The sequence below is a fragment of the Corvus moneduloides genome, chromosome 4 (assembly GCF_009650955.1).
Source record: "Corvus moneduloides isolate bCorMon1 chromosome 4, bCorMon1.pri, whole genome shotgun sequence".
NCBI lineage: Eukaryota > Metazoa > Chordata > Aves > Passeriformes > Corvidae > Corvus > Corvus moneduloides.
The window spans coordinates 6465051-6482781 of record NC_045479.1 but is presented as its reverse complement, the minus strand read 5'-3'; the positions used below and the strand labels follow the sequence as shown (position 1 = coordinate 6482781).

General features: G+C 44.1%; 1 protein-coding gene across 4 annotated transcripts in view; it reads right to left on the bottom strand.

The window, feature by feature from the left end:
* Nucleotides 1–17731, bottom strand: part of NINJ2 (ninjurin 2) — a 45959-nt gene that overhangs the window by 8301 nt on the left and 19927 nt on the right. The window lies entirely within an intron of this gene.

The window sequence follows — 17731 nt, the reverse complement described above, 5'->3', positions numbered from 1 at the left end:
TATTTTTAACTTTTGTAGGAATTCTTATGCAAAGAAGGATGAGTATCACCACGAGTGGTGGTGAGAAAATAATGGAGTTTTTCTTTTATTTCTTTCTTTCTCAACTTGTCCTCTGGTTTTGCTGTAGGGAGCTCTCAGGTCCCCAGGCATGTGAAACCAGGCTCTGGTACCAGAGGGTATGCTGAGCTCCACAGCTCACTGTAACTACCTGAAGAATTTCCACTAAAATTAGTTTTCGAGAGCAATTCTTTGGGGTTTTCATGCATTTATTTTTACAAGAAATAGCTACTTTCTTCTGTAAACTTTTGGAGGAGCTTCATCTAAATATTTCTTTCAAAGCTGCTAGATTTTGGGTCAAGGGGAGCACAAAGCTTTTCTAAATTTTCTTGGACAATTTCTACAAAACCTGCAGTTTACTTGTCACATTTTTCAGATTAGGGGGAAAAAAAATTGAGAGCAGATCTAATTGCAAATCTCTGTGTGCTTTGTGGGTTTTGTGACCCTGTCCCCAGGGAGAACAGCCTGCAAGAGGCAGTGGAACAGCATGAGGCTCGCAAGTATGAGAATGATAATCTTTATGGGAGCAGTCTGTCAGAGGGCAATGTCTGAATAGGAACTGTATGACTGGCCATTACTTCCAAGGGAAATGCTGGAGAATGCCAAAGAAAACAGACACAAATGTAGGCTGTGCACTCCGAGGGGTAAGCACAGAGATGGCTGCCACGGAGCTATGCTGGGCCGTGAACAGCCAGCCCCACACAGCATCAGGCACCAGGGAAAACCCAGGGAATGTTTCCCCAGCACTGGCCAGTCAGCAGCTTCAGAAATACTTTGTAAGCATTGGCTGGTGAAGGTTAAAGCACCCCGGCAGTCATCATCATCATCTTGCAGGGTAGGAGAGGAGCACAATCCCCTTGCTGTGGGCAGAAAGCAGAGGGGTTAAAGGCCTGGCTCTCAATCAGTGCTTCCGCTTCTAAGGGCACAGTTACTGGCTACTGTCCTTTACCAGGGAAGCTCACTCCCTGCAGCTCCTGACCACTTCACTTGGGGTGAAGGGAACAAATATTTTTAGCCTAGATGCCCAGGCACAGAGAGCAGCAGCACCGGGAAGAGTGGCGATGACCAGATGCCTGCTCACCTGATGGGCTGGGATTCCCTGGCAGAGTCTTACGTGGGTGGGGAAGCAGGTCTGTGCACAGCCCCACGTGTGCCAGAGAAGGGACACATGAGGAGCACTTTGGTCAGTACTAACTGTATTGTGAACTTGGTGAGGCAAAGCCTGTTTTTCTCCAGTTTGGCACAACAGCAAGTATCCTGGCTGCTTTCCATAAACAGAAGTAATAGTAAACCTCATGGTGGGTACTGCAGGCAGAAGGAAAACTGAGTGTTCAGGGCCAGTCCCCCCTCCTCAGCCTGTGTGGAGGCTCTTGGCTAGTCCAGTTGTGCTTAGGGTTTTTTTCCTTTTAATATAGCCATCTGTTCTGCTCACCAGGGGTCCTGTTCAGAGCCAAGTGTTGTGTTGCCTTCAGTTCCTATTGCATAAATCCCAGAAAATAAATCAGAGATGTTTTCCTAGTATCTCTCCCCATGTACCAGACTGGTCCAGATGGAGACCTATCTCTGAGGTGTCCTTAAGGTTCTGTGACAGGTCACTGGTGAGTTTAACAGAGAGAGCTCATTGACCAACTGTTTGGATGAGAGCTTTCCAGCCAAAAAGTGACTTCCAGGAGCTGGCAGCCAGTGCCTCTTCAGAAGTGGAAGCCTAGGCAAGTGGCAGGCATGGATTCTGTGCGCTTGACAAGCACTGTTCATGTTCTCTGCTCTACCAAACTTGGCCTCTCCAGTTGCTTTGTCTGCCTCCTGTGTCTCGTCTCACACCTGCAAGCCGACTTGGTGAGGTCTCGTGGGCAGAGACACCCGCACAGTGCAGCATTTAGGCCCCTCACCCTCGAGCCGAGGGGTGCCAGAGCAGGGCACTGCTGTCGCTCAAGGATGAGAGTGCAGCTGGGCGAGACTGCCAGCAGAGCCCGTCCGTTCGCCAGCAGCAAGGCTGCCTGAAGGCTCGCGGCAGCTCCTGGAGGCGGCCGCGCCTCGCGTTCTGCCAGCAGCACCGCGGGGCCGAGGGGCGGGCCAGCGGGGTGAGGCACGGGCCAGCGGGGCCCCCGAGGGCCGGGCGCCTCTCCGTGCCCTTGCCCTGCGGCTGACACGGAGCCGGCTCCGCTCCCGCCCGGCTGCGGCAGCCGCAGCCTGCAGAGACCTGCTTGTCGCATCGCGTGTGCGTGCCCTGCTCCTCATCTCTGCCTTTCCGCGCTTCTCCTCATCTCTTATTCATCCCGCAGACCCTCTCTGCCCGTCTGCATCTTCAGTTCAGCTCCTCCTCTCCTCCTTTATCCTCTCCTTTTCCATTCTTTTCTCGCCCTGTGCCTTTTCCCTTGCCTGTCTTTCACGCTGTTTCCTGCCATCAAGCTCCTCTGCTTCATGCACCGCCTTCCTGGGTTGCTGTCTCCCTGTTCTCCCCCACTCCTCTCCCCCTTTGGCACTCTGTGCTGCTGTCTGGCAAGTTTCTTGAATCTGTTCCCTCTGACGCCACTCAAGGCTTCCTATGCTACAGGGCAACATAAATTATGTATCACTCAAGTAACTGTGTTACCAAATCTATATTAAACTGCCTCGTTAAGTGTATTTATGATACTGAATTGAAGGGATCCAGGAATCGACTGGCAGGTTGCAGGGCTGAGCTGGAATACAAGATAATTCTTCTTTTCCAGGTAGCTGGGATGAGAAGGCGGGAAGGGTGGTGGCAGTGGTGGAGGAGCCTCCATCCATAGCTCAGGAGCAGTTTGTGAGTTTGGGGCTCAAGAACTGCTTGGCACCAGCAACTACAATGTGCTGATGCATGATCTCTGCTTGTTGAACAGAAGCAATCGGGTGTGTTTGTGTGTGTGGGGGACAGCTCTTTGAATATATGGAACTGGGAGTGCACTCAAAAGGATTAGTAGGAACAATTATTTCTAAAGTCGGGATATAGAAGCTGGAGCCTATTCAAATCACTAGTGTTTTATCCCAGTGTTTTGGGGGAAGGGGAAAAAAAGGGGGCAGGGGAAGAGTAAAAAGAAAAGGGGCAGAAGGGAAGACTAAAAACAGCTTTAGAAGAAAAAATTCAAAGTAGGTTAGCAGAGAAAATGAGTTTATAAAAAATGGAGGAGCAGCCGGGAGGCACAACAGTAACTACTGCATTGTGCTTACAAAGCTAAACATGTTAAGATGAATAAATCCCCAAGCCGGATGGCTTACGGCCCAAAATATTAAGAAAAGCTGGGTCTGGTCGCAGGCTGCTGCCAGATCCAAAGAGCAAATGTGTTCATATAAATCATTTTAATACAAAACATTCATAAAGCAAGGTCCTAAAACTGAACTCCTTCCGAGTCTAAGCGTGTTTGTATCCAGTGTTGAGGGGTCAGGTTGATTTCTGAAACTGAGGGAACGTAGTAACAGCTGTACTGGATCAGACCAAAGGTGCAGCTCCCCTCTGACTGTGGTTTGTAGCAGATGTTTGAGGAGGGCAAGAAAAAAATCTTAGAATGGGACAAGTCTCTAGCAATGGTCCCTTGTGACCTGTAACTCTGTATTTAGAACTGCTCCAGCCCTGGCCTGATGCTGCTTTTCATGTGAGGTAGCCCAGGGTTAATTTGTCATTTGCCATGTGCCTCAGGGCATCCTAGTTGCTCTTTCTGGATTTTAGTTTTCCCTATCTGTAAATTAATGTGAATCCTCATACGGGTGACGTGTAGGAGGAGAGAGATGGGTAAGATCTCCTGTCAAAGTGCAGTCTGTTCCTGTGCTGTGAACACAATCCACCTGGACTGAATTTGTCATGCAGGGAAGCCCCTGAAGCTGCTGAAATCAGGTAGGTGATTTTCTCATTCCCAGGGGGGTTTACATCTTGCAGGATTTCCCAGGTAAACCTCGCTGCAAGGCACCGGAGCTCAGGTTCATCTGACGATTTTGGGCTTTACCTGCCCCTGGCCACCCTCTGAGTGCTCGGGGCTCTCCACAGAAAGGAAGCTGTGGGAATCCAGGTGGAAAGAGGGAAGAACATGGCTGAGGGTTTTGACAGAGCTGATGGCCCTGCATCCATAAGCAGTGGGACTCAGGGGTTCTGGTCTCTCACATGCACATGCCACACACACCACTGGCCATGGACAGCTGCCACAGAGAGGTGCCACATCCCCTCCTCAGGCATTCCCAAAAGGTAACTAAGAGAGAGCTCATCTATGCAAGACAGCTCTCGAACTTGTCACTGGTAGCTCTGAAAGGGCGTGCCAGTCTAGTGGGAAGCATTGGCAGGCTCAGTTACAAAGCAGAGAAAAACACCCAGTGAAATGCCTTAGAGACCTAGAGGTGCTCCCTTCTAAGCAGCTGAGGTTGAGCTTTTGTCACTCTGAGCCTGTAAGCAGGTGAGATGAGAGAGGAGCTCTTTGCTCCTCTCTCATCTCTCAGGAGGAATTGGCGCTGTAGTTCAGGTCAAGAAGGAATTATCTGAGTTGCAGAGGCAGGGATATGTCCCACAAGGAGGGGATGCTTCCATTTCCAGAATCAAGTGGTGCCTAGGCACCTCATCACATCATGGGTGTCCTGTTGTGGCAGGCACAAACTTGCTTAGGAGCACACAGGCAGCCTGCAACAGAAGCAACCCAGAATCTGATCCAGTTTTCTGACAGATGCAGCATCACCTCCCTTCCTTCAGACTGCAGCTTGCTGAGTCCTCACTCATTGCTGGAACCAAAAAATCCCCCACTCTGCCTCTTCCTTTCCAGTTTTCCTCAGTCATTGGTACATTCAGTGCCTTTTGTTTGGGGGAACACAGACATTGTTTTGGGGATGACAGTGCACAGGAAATGTTCAGGTTTCTCTGCTGTTAGCTGAAATTATGTGAGTCTGAACAAACAGGAAAATCCAGATGGGGTTTTGTGCCAGAACCTGTATTTTTGGCCATATGAGACAGAAACCTGAAGCAGACAAAACCTTGAGATGGATTTGCCTCACATCAAAAGGCACACACACAAAAAGGAAAAGGCTTCCAGTTTGTAAAACTGGAGATGTGAGAATAGATTGAGCTAAAAAAAAAAAAAAAGCAGGGGGGAATTATTTAATTAGATAAATGGTGGGATGAGGCATAGTAACTGTTAACTGGGTCACCAAGGGAGCCCTTCCTATGTTCAGAGCAGAGGAAAGAGGCAGCACAACATGCACTCAACCCCCTGGATCCGGAAGGAAAATCAGGAACTAGCGGAGCAAGTGCCGTGCTGCTTTATATGAGTTTAATAACTTGAAGGCTGGGCCAAGGCCCTGCCTTAGGACACAGTGCAGTAAAGCTCATGGGGGAGGTTTAAGGTGGTTATGGAATGGAAGGTTTTCCTTGGTAATTAAAAATATTAAGGTTGGCTTCTCCTTGTCTTCCTGGAGTTCTTTGAAGGGTGGGGTCATTCTGTTGTTTGGGTTTATAGCTTGCTATATTGACAGAAGGATTCATGGGATGAGATTGGTTTTGCTTTTTCTTTCCATCCTCTAGTCCAGCTTGATGGTGCTGTGAGAGTTAGGCATGCTAAGTTCAGGGCAGGGTCATAAAAATGGCCATTGGTGTATCAGTACTTTAAACATAAATTGTGAATTACTGTTGGGCAGAGATGAGAATTGAAACAGCTGGTGGGCAGTAATATCCTCCACTTTGGAAAAATGGTACTTGGACTTCCCTGTTCAACTTCTACTGAATTCAATGGAGGTTAAACAATTAACACATTTATCTTTAGCCTAAGTTCACAACGTTAAATTAAATTATACTCCAAAAGTGTGGCCCTGAAAGCATCACCTTTAAGATACTTTGTTATCCTGTGCCTCTGCTAATATACTAACAATTTTTTTTCCAGTGGATTATGAATTTGGATATAACTATGACAAAAAAGGGTTATATGACTTCTAGACAGGCGTTCTAGGTTAGGAGGTATTGCCAAAGTGCATTGAATAATTTGGAAACTTCTCTGAGCAGCTGCACAGCAGGGATTGAAGCTTAAGAGCAAAGGTTCAGAAACCATAGTTCGCTGGTCTTCAAAGATGCTACTAAAACTCATTTAAGATAGTGCTGGAAGTATCCATACAGTAAAAGAAATGCTGCTTCCGTAGAGCTCTCTCTCTCTCATTTTCCTTCTACTAATTATCTATTAAACTTTATTTTTGTTTTAATTTTATGCTTTTGTATTGCATTTGAACTAATACACAAGGCCCTGGACTAAGTTGTGACTGGAAGGTAACAGTGAATAATGTTTACAACAAAGCTTGGGAGGAGAGCTCTGTAAAAAGAGCTACTTCAGAAGTTGATCATGCATGTAAAACTGGCCCTTATTAAATCTGATATATTTTTTTAATGGTTGTTGTAGCCCTAGATTGTGTTCCTTTGAATGTTGGATACAAACCACATGACACACATTCTTCCCATAAAATTTCTCCTCAGTTAAAACTGTCTCTCCTGCTTTAACACTACATGTCCTGAATGTCAATTTTAGCCCCCTGAAGTCTTCAATTTTTCTTTCCTGCGCTGCAGGAAGGACACTGTGGTAGGGCTTGGAGAGATTTTATATTTTGGGCTGTTTCTCATGCAGCTGATACTGTGGCTGTTTAGTTTTATGTAAAAGGAATATTAAAGATCAGATTAGAGAGTTGTTTAGAAATAAAATCGGCCTTAACCTAAATTCTGTGCAACCTCACTTGCTGACAGTGCACAGAATGCAAGCAAGCAAAACTTCATTCTCCTATTTCACTTTTTAAAGCAATGATTTAGAGCAATTGTGCTGTGAAAGAAGTGTTCCTGTACAGCCTTAAATGGTGAAGACCTGCTTGTCTCAGATCTGGCAGGAAAAGGAACCCACACCATCGCTTTCTACCCCAAGTCACAGACAAAAAGGCCTAGGGTACCACATCTCAAGATTAGACCATTGAAGTGAGCCAGAGGATGGTGCTTGATGCTTCCAGAAGTGTTGAGGACTATCTAGATTATTGACTAGAAAGGAGCTAGTAAGCATTCAGGGGTCCCTAAGAAAGCTCATGTGGCTGAAGTTGGCTTGTGAGAAGGCTCTGCAAGCAGCAGATGTGTGGGGAGGGAGATCAGGTGCCTGGTTCCTGCCTGGCCAGTGGAGCCAAGGTGTCCTGGATGTGTTCGTCTCCCATCACAGCAGCAGGACATCAGACCTTGTTGCTGTTACGCATGCAGCATTCCAGACTCATGGAAGCATAACTGATTCATAAATCTCCCACTTCAAAATTAACAGTGGTCTCTCCTAACCATTAAGCTAGATGTTGATCCTTTCAATGAGCCTGACAGGGCTGGAACTTCTGGTGTAACCAGTGGGAACTTCTCAGCCACAATACCTTGCTTAGGCAGCTGTTCCAGGCAGCAGTTCAGGAGAATACTGCTCTCTGAAAAACTGTGCTGTCTGAGGCCTTACTAGTCACCTGAAAGGAGGTGGATGGAAATAAACTCCAAGCTTCATTATGCTGACATTTGTGAAGTGCCACAGGAAGTGCTTTGCATCGGGGAAGCCAAAGCAACATTTAAGCAAATGGCTGTGGAATGGCCTTTTGCCTGCAATTATTTTCATCCAGGGACCTGTTTGGTGTGTGCCTGACTCGATGGCCAGCTGTGTTCCTACTGAAAGCCGTGGGGAGGAAAGATCCACTGACCCCCTGTGGGAAATAGGAGCTGGAATTCAGTGGGCAGCCCAGGGCTGTGGCTGTCTGTCCAAGGGTGCTGATTAATAACTCCTATTGGCTTTGGATTTGGCACACTTTCAGCATTTGTGCGGGTTTGAGGCAATCTTTTCTAGTGTAATTAATTAAGATTAATTTAATTAGACTGTAAAAATAAAATAAGAGAATCAGAGCCCAGTTCAGCTGAAGCTGTTCTTGCTTTGACAAGCAAAACAATGCCTTTGAATCAGTTTCCTTGAATTAATCTCAAACAAGGAGTTTCCTTGTTCAGTATCCTTGCTGATAACAGAATTGTCTTCTGGAGGAAGAATGTTACATCAGTACATTAGAGGGGAAAAAAAATCCCCCAAAAGACCAAAACCACACACACACCCCCCAAGATAAGATAAATCTAGAACTACAACTTGGTTATTGGACACCCCTGGTAGTTGTGAGATTAGTTGGTGGTGTCTGAGATCATAGCAGCAAGTATGGATGCTCAAACAGACTGAAATTATCGCTGCTGCCAAGCCAAGAGAGCTCAGATGGACAGCCAGAGCTGCTGTGGAGGTCACATCACTCAGCTGTGTCACATCTTAATGTGGAAAGGGAGCTGAAGCGCCCAGACCGAGGCCAGGAAAGAGTTCAGGAGTGGTTGTTGTCTCCAGCTGTGCTGTCGGCTCTGCTCCAGCTGCTGCCATGGCACCTGCACTTTTGCACTTGTATTCTCTTACCCCTGGAGAGTTTGGCAGGTGGTTCATGTACCCTGATTCACAATTCATCCTGGATGAAGTTTGCAGGAAAAGCTATTATCTTTGGTGCCATAGACACGTGGAAAAAAACACAACCCATGATAAGTTCTTTCCTAGCAAAAGTTTTCCTTGCCGTGACCTACAGACTTCTGCCTGCGAAGTTGGGATGGAGATTTTGTTCTGGCAATTTGTGCACCATCCTATCACTTCTCTCCCTGTGGTTTATTCAGGTCATGGATTAACCAAGCATTCATTTAGTGACACCTTGCTCTCTACTGCTTCCAGTACAACTTGGTATAGCAAGACATCAGTTACAACAATTACCTAAAAAACCCCATGAACTGATTTTTGATTTTTTTTTTTTTTTTTTTTTGGGGGTGGGAGAGGGGAAGCAGAAAATCCCAGCAGCTTCTCCCCTTTCAAACAGTTATTTTTTCATAAAAGAACCATGGAGTGCCAGCACAGTTGATGGCTTTGAAATGCCAGCAAGAGCTGTGCTGGGGCATCCTCTGTGCTTGTCAGACGCCTGAATATGAGCCACAGACCTCTCTGAAGAGACAGGAAGGCCCATGTGTCAAAAGCCCTATTTCTGGAGCCTACATCCTTCATGCCAGGAGGTTGTCACAGAAGAGGCACCACTGTCCTGCTCTAACCCTTGAGCTGCTGCAGGATTTATCCGTGGAGGCTCAGGGCCCAGCCAGACTCCGCTGGCATTAATGGAACACGTAATTGATTTTGTGGTGGAGCAAAAAGACACATCCTACAGCCCTGTGAGTAGAAAAGGTCTGTTCACTTAACGAGGAAGGAATCTGATGCCTGTAGTCCTGGAGTACCTCGGAATGACCAGCCACTTTCCCAAGGCCAGCTTACACTGTCATTGTGGATGTTTACCTTCACAGTACAAACAAAAAAGGGGTGTATTTATTGACGGGGTAAACAGGCCCACTTCTCTGCCCAGAAACCAGTTTGGTTAGTCAGCTGGGTGTTGACAGGAGAGGGAAGGAAATCATTATGAGAGACTGCGTAGCAGGCACGATAATGAGCCATGTGGTTGGTACCAAACAATAGAGGCTTGTGTGGAGCCTGGGGAATGCAGAGATAATTTTACCTCTCCAAACAGGAGGGCATCAAGCTGTGCTTCCCTGCCTGGGAAGTAGGTCAAGAGGAAGTGCACTTTCAATTCATATTCATCTCATAATTATTTCACGTTCTCAAGAACAGTATTTCTGTCAAGGGGAAGCTGCTTCTGTGGCCAGTCTCGTGGAAGAGCAATCCTCTCCTCAGAGCAGCAGCATGCATATTTGAAGCTTTCAGCACCAGCATCCATCAGCACTGCCTTCCGCATGAGCTCTCCTTGCACTTGTGCTCTTAGTCCTGACCTTGCCAAGCTTCATGGTCGCTCCGGGCATCACCAGCAGCCCATCCAGAGTGCCTGATCCCAGCACGAGACTGCACCACTTTACACTTGCCAGTGGAGATCACTGGAGATGAGATTCATTGCTGCTCCTGGTACTAAAGCAAACAGTCACCTTTGGAGGTCATCAGGTCCAGAGCTCTGCTCAAAACTCGGCCAAGTGTGGAGATACCTAAAGTTCCTCAGGGTCATATCACTGAAGTGTTAAATGGATGGGGTCTCCAAAACCTCCCTGAGCAACCTACTGCAATATTGGACCACCATCAGAGAGATTTGGTTTTTTCCTAGAGATCTCAAAGGTGTGTTTCGGAGATGGATGTCAAAGGTTAAGTAAGGATAAATCTGTATTAGACTGGGTAGAGAACAAGTGTTCTGCAGTCAGCCACAGTACCTACTCTTGGCTTTTTGGTTTATAAGAGCCAATACATATACCTTGCATAGATGTATCTATATCTCTCTAGATGTATATTTCTGAAGCAGGAGACAGTCTTTCCCAGAAAAAAAGTCAAATAGCTGTGTTCAAAGTAAATTTTCCCGTGATTTGAAGGAATGTGTAGAGGAACAGTGAGTAGAAAAGAAAAACCAAACAGCTAAGCTTAAAGAATTATGACAATGCGATGACTGATTTAGCATTCAGCTGTAGAGAAGTGTAAACATGAGACTAAATACAGCCACTCCAATTGAACAAATCTTCTGTTGTATGCTGAGAAACAGTAGACACAGGTGGGAAGTGCTACTGTTAAAAAGCACTTTCCTTTCAAGCTGCAGTGTATAATCTCCACGTATGCCGGTTACTGATGTTTCCTTAAAAAAGTGACCTAATTTTTAAAAAAGAATTGCCAATAGCACAGAAAACCAAATCTGCTGCACCAATTGTGTATGTTCCAGATCTTCTCCTGTAGTAAAATATTTAGTAGCTAGTTTGTTCTCTGTCCCAGTTAAACCTTTTTTTTTCATAAGGTGTTCTTGGTTTCACCATAACTGAGAAATAGTTGCAGTATCATTTCATCATTGTGTTTCCAAGATAACTAAATTCAAGTCCAGCGGGGATAGGACTATGTGGGTGTTATTTTAGTCTGGAAAGAGATTTAAAACTTTAAAACCAGATAAGAAAGGAGGCTGGGTTGATGGAAAATAATCAACTTTTTTATTCCTGCACTGGAATCATTTCTCCTGTTGCATTATACATGAAACACAAAACTCAGCCCTTGCATCAGTTATATGGCCTGAAGTACCAGTAGCATGCCTGGGATGAAGAAGTCTTTCCCTCAGGTTGACAATTGTCATTTTCCTCCTGACACATCCACGTTTACTGCATATCCCAAACCCTTGGTTCCTTCTGCTGTGTTTTTAATTTTTCCTGGCTACTAGCCATTTTTACCTGTTTTGTGCACTATTTTATTTCCCTACAAACAGCAGCATTAGTATCAAGTAAGTAGCTATGATGTTGGAGCAAAGTTTCTATAATGTTTATTAGGAAGACTATTTTCTCAACCGTTCTCTTCCTTTTTTCCTCTTCCCTCATGCTATTGCAGACAACTTGATTTAAGGAGGAAAAAAAAGGAGAAAAAACCCAAACAAACAAAAAGTCCCCACCACCCAGAAAACAAAACCCGAAAAGCTATTTAGTAGTTGTGCTTATGCATAGCTGAATGCTCCTTTTGTTGTGTGTTATCATACTTGCCCTCAAACAGAAAAAAAACTCTACCAAGAATTAGCTTTGTATTCCTGCCACATTTTTGCTTAATGAGTGCTCAGCTGTAATCAAGACTCTAATTTCATAATCATTAGTCCTTTCAGCTCTGGTAAACTTCTGCATCGTCACGTACACTTGTCCTTTTCTTCCTTATGATTCTCAAACCCAGCATGTAACAGGAAGGAGGAGCATCAATGGGGCAACTTCATTCATCTGTTCTCAGCTTTTTAGGGGACACTATACGTTTTCCATCTTTCACCAAGTCAGTCCTAAAAATCTGGGAAGGTAATGCTATGTCTTAGTGTTTTCCCCCAGGACTCCCCAGTCCAACACAGCTGGACTAACAGCACATTTAATTATCACTGCTATTAACAAAGCACTGTCTGGGGGTGCTCGGTTTTTCCTTCCCCCTCTCAGGCCCAGTTTAAAGGCATAGAAAGGTACAAAAATTAATTTCTGGGCACAGGGCAGCAATATGGGATACACATCATAAAGTCACCCCAAGACATTCACAAGCTTCTGAAAAGTTTAACAGGAATGAGTAAGTAAGTACTTGGTATTTTAGTGCTTATTTAAACTTCTAGACTTTTTAATCTCATTTTCCCAGTAGCCTCTCTTTTCTTTGGCAGTACTGCCTAAAACATATTTCCAATAATTTTCAAACCGAGTGGAGCTGGTTAATTCCTAGAAAAGAGACTGCCTGTTCAAGCTTAGTAATTCCTGGTAATGACTCTGTAATTAGAGTGAATGAGAACAGGACCTGAACCCTAGTCCAGCCTATTCTGAAGAGACATTGAAAATAATCTCATTTTTTCTTGTTAGAAAAACAAGAAATGTCAGGATGTTAAATGAAGAACTTTCCATCTTCTAACTTGTCTAAGGAAAGACACAAGATTTACTCTCTAGTCTGTTTCCTGCATCTCTGTCTAGTTTTGTGTCTGATGCTCCCCATGGCCTATTTTGCCCAGCAACCAAGAAAATGTTGAATGAATGTGTTTGGGAAGAGAAGTTCAGACAGAAGTTGTGAGATCTAGACAGGAAAAAGTGAATGAAAACTAGAAATTATTCTAGGAAACTTTACTAGATGACTAAAAACCACAATTTCATAATGGTGAACAAGGACATCTTTGGTCAGCGGCACCTCCTTGTTAAGTGAGGAAGTAAAGGCAGCTTCAAGATATGTAAGATAAATGGGGAAGAGGAGAAGAAAGAGGAAGGAGGCAGCAATTATGTAAATTAGAGCCTATGGAAATATAAAGAAGGGAAAGACGTGAAAGGGAGCAAAAGAAGCCTCTACCTTGCAGCCTAAGGGCAGTAGGGCATTTTAAAGGGTAACAGCAGTAAAGTATTTTCTAACAATGGTATGGCTCACTTGCTTAGCAGAAGATGGTGAAAGTCTTAATGATTCAGGAACAGCAGAAATACTCAGTAGTTCTCTTTTGTGCTTAAAGAAAATCAGAGCAATGTAATCAAGCATCACGGGAATGCAGAAATACTTTCCAGCCCTCACAAATAGCCATGAAAGATGAAAACCAGCAGCCATAAAGAATAAAAAAATAAAGCCCAGCATGCCTAAACAGCACCAGGCAAGCAAAAGAGCTGTGTGAGGTGCACAGCTTTCTCTTGCTAACTTTTAATAAGTTTTTGAGCAATATGGAGACTTTTGAGTCTAGAGGAGAGATACCTCAGAGAGAGGCTTTGATGACCTCAGTAATCCTATCTCAGCTTCTTTGATAGCAGAGGGCAAATAATGAGAAAGTTTGATATGGGATTCAACTAGCAGAGCAGGTAAGGGAATAGAAAATATTGTGCCCAGTAGAAAGTGAGGTTTGGCTTTTTGGGCATTATTTTTTTTGTTTCAGAAAATATTATTTGAGAATATTCATTGTGTTAAATGATACTCTGTCAGATTTCTTGCCCTTTGCAGCCCTTTATGAGCCCCACTGATGTGCTCTGTTGGCCAGAATTAGCTGGTGCTATAGCTGGGTTTGGCACAAATGTTGAGTGCTAGAGCTGGAACCATCCAAACTGGGTTTGACGTGTTGACTGCTGCTGTGCTGAGGCAGCTCAGTATTTTTATCTGTGTCGTTTCTTGAGCCCAAAGCTGGCTTAAAATAAGTGTTATAAAAGACTCTTGCAGGCCTGGAGAATAGAATATGTGAGAGGCAGCCTGTGATGGAGGGCATGTGGGCCATGAGGCTGCAAATATGGCTAAGGGAGCAAGTGAAACTAATGCTATTTAACAAAAATCTATTCATATTTATTTGTGGAGGTTGGGAAGGCAAGAGGGGATCACTGAGCTTTGTGTGTCATGAAGTGAAACCAGCCTCAGATGAGCCAGTATGAATGAGTAACTTGATTCTAATCAACGTGGCCACACTCCAGGTAATTTTGCCAGGCCAGTTTGCATTGATATGGCATGAAATAATAAGGGTTACTGTAACTATTTTTCATATCTAGTCTTTCTAGTAATTGCTAGGTACGACTCAAGTGAAATACAGCTTATGAGCATTAAGAAGCATCCAACTGGAAGGCAGTTTCAGAAATGGATTTAAGGGTCCTAATGGAACTAGCACTGAACGTGAGCTTTCTGTGGGACACAGCAGTTCTGCAGTGATGACAGGAGCAGACCTGCGTTCATAAGATTAATTTGTTTAATATCACAATGTTGTGAGAAACTTGCTCACAGCTGAGAAATCTATAAAATCTGGAGAGTGCACAGAAAAGGACATACAAATTGTGAAGATGCTGTAAAATACCTTGTGATGGGAAACTGAGAGAGATCCAGCTGTCCTGCTTAAAGGAAAAGTTAATTCAGGTTTAATAAGTATCAGGTACTAAACCAACTTTGTAATATTGCTGGAGAATGCATACAAACCCCTTCTAACAGGAAGCTGAATTGAGGTTAAATTTAAATTGAAAATGAGGACAGGGAGATAACTTGCCAAGAGAGGGGGTAAATTCTCCATCTCTTGAAATCTTTAAATTAAGACGCAACACCTTCATATGCTCCAGTCAAATACCAGTTACTGGATTTGGTACAGAAGCAGCCAAGTGGTGCAGCATCAGCCTTACTCAGAAGGCAACACTGAATAATTCAGTGCTCCCCAAGGACTCCTGAGTATCTGTTTCTCTTCCTAAACTTCTGAAATGCATTGCTGTACACTGGTAAACTTGAGTCAGCTTTGCTGCTGATATAGCAGCAATTCTGGCCACCTATTACACTGAGGTAAAGTTAGTCAATTCTTCACTTTAATTGAGTAATCTGTTTATCATCTTTGTTCAAACGGATATGTGGGATCAGGATATCGATGCCAAAAAGTGTGAATTTAAGACATTCCAAAATCAAGGGTGTTTATAAGGACCTTGCCATGTGATTATGACAAAGTACATTTCTCTTAATACTGGATATTGGGATATTTTTTTTTTAGAGAAGCTGTATTTTCCCTGCAGCGACTCCTCTGCTTTTGCGTAGCTTCTTGCCAGAGAACAGCACACATTCTAAAACCTCTGCCATCTATCTTTATCTTTTATTAGTTTCCTCTCCATAAATAATCTAGCATGGCTTTAAAAGACAATAAATTGTAGAGTTAAATAGACGGTAAAGGCCGTGCCTCATTCAGATCTGGTTGTGTCCTGACATCAAAAGTTTCTTTTGTTGAATGGATTCACCTAGCTATAATGATATCCCAAAGATGTAAATGGCAGGTCAGCAGGATTATCCAAAGCTTAACTGGGTCTGTGTCCCTTGAAAAGGCAATGGAACTGTACTCATACTGCTGCAGTTGCATGACAAGCTGGATGGGTATTGAGCCGCCTGAAGGATCTGCTTGATTTGTCTTTTCCTGTCATGGTTACTGCAACAGAATACATCTGCCTGCTGTGCAGCAGCTAAGCCTGCCCGGCCAAACTGTGCATGGCAAACATCTGCAGAGATATCTGCATAGCTGGGAGCAGCACAAAAACACAGTGGCAGAGGCATGGTCATTATCTGAGTCAAATCCTGAACTTCAACACTCCTCTGCTTCACTCTTCTGCACTGCAGCAAGGTGATGCTATGCATCAGTGCTCCTGTGAGAGCCCACCTGGAGCACTGCATCCAGCTCCCAGGCCCCCAGCACAGGAAAGGTGTTGGCCTGCTGGAACAAGTCCAGAGGAGGACACTGAGTTGATCACAGGGCTGGAGCTCCTCTCCTATGGAAACAGGTTGGGAGGGTTGGGATTGTTCAGCCTGGAGAAGAGAAGGCTTTAGATAAGCCTTGGAGCTCTTTCCTCCACCTAAAAGGGGCCTATGAGAGAGAGGGAGAAGGACATTTTCCGAGGGCATGCAGGGATAGGGCGAGGGTGAAGGGCCTTAAGCTGAAGGAGGACAGGTTTACAGTAGATATTAGGAAGAAATTCTTTACTGTAGGGGTGGTAAGGTGCTAGAACAGGTTGCCCAGAGGGTTTGTGGACTCCCCATCCCTGGAAATGTTCAGGGCCAGGCTGGGTATAACCTGGTCTAGTGGAATGAGTCCCTGCCCATGGCTGGGGGGATTCCAACCCTAACCATTCTATGATTCTTTGAAGAGGTAAACCTTTTGAGAACAGGTTAGAAAGGGGCTGGTTGTTAGGATGTGCTGAAACTGTGGGTAGTTGCTGGGTTTAGCTGGTAAATACCCAGCTCTTGCTGGTGTTTACTTGTAACAACCTCAATTACATGCTCTAGCAACCATCACTGAATTTCTTGTAGTGTTGTTAAAACTCTTCTGTTCAGCTGGAAAAAACTTGCATCTCAACCAAGAGTTACATATAACCAATAATTACCTGGGAGATAACTGACCGCGTTTAGGTCTTCCTCTGTTTTTCAAGATCAAGAAAGGGAAACATTTTATGCAGAAAATCTCAGTCCTCCACACATCTGAACTCCTCTATTTTATTAATCAATGTATTATAGGCACAAAGTGCTTGTTCAAGGTATCTTGCTGCAGAGTTTGGAATTTGCTCTGTGTTTACTAAGACCACACAGTTGTTCTTACAGTGCTAGAGTTGCAGAATGCAGGGAGTATAGATACTGTTGTGATAGCCAATGCCTGGACACTGAAGCCTTAACTAGAGGATGTCCAAAGCTGATCATGGGAGTCCCTGCAGCCTGAGGTGAGGAGCCAAGGTTTTCAGCAGAAAGCTGTAACTGATCCAGACCTTGCGTGGCTCGGACCCAGAGGAGAGCGCGCAACACGCACTCATTACTTGGTTACATTCACTTTGTTCTGATCTGGAAGGATGATGCTTAGTGCTTCAAAATTGTCTGGGAAAGAAAGGTTAAAGGGGAAAAATATCCGATATTATGTTGAGAGAAAATGTTTCAACTACCCCAAAAATATTTTAAATGTCTTGTGACATAAAATACCAGGTCAATCGAATACAAAATAAAGAGCTATTTCGAAGTGAAAAGATTAGATGTCTCATCCTGAAATATTTAGATGGAAAACTTTCACAAATTTTGGTATTCTCAACACAGTTTCAAAAAGATTCATTGGAAGTTTTTCCAGTGGAAAACTATTCCGTATCAAGATTTTATTCTGACTAAAACTTATAGCTGAGCTGTTATATTGCTGCAAGTAGATGTTAACAACACTTGTTCAATATTTCATCAGCAGCTCTTTCAGGACTCTGAGCTGCCCGGGGGAAGAAAAATACAAACCCAAAAAACCTCCACATTTCCTGTGAAATGTTCATATGTCACAGTTGTCAAACTGGCAATAGCAACACAAGCATATATTTGCAAAGATGGACTTTTTTTTGTTGAAAGAGAACTCTTCATTCCAAAAAAGGCTATAAAATCATTCTAGACTACAGGGGAAGAAGTAACTTCCCTTATGACCTGCTTTGTAATGAACCCAGATTGTCCACATGTGTAGCCCCACCTGATAATATTCATGTTCAGTGGCTTACAGATCATAATCAGAAAAGAAAATGGAGAATAACTGTTTGAATAGCAGCTGCTCCACAGAATATTCATCAATTTAGGTCACAACTCAACAATGTGGTTCAGAAAACATAGTCCAACAGTTGGAAAGACATTGGAAATGGTTTAAATTTTTCCTTGTTTTTCATCTTGGCAAATATATCCATAGAAAAAAGACTGCT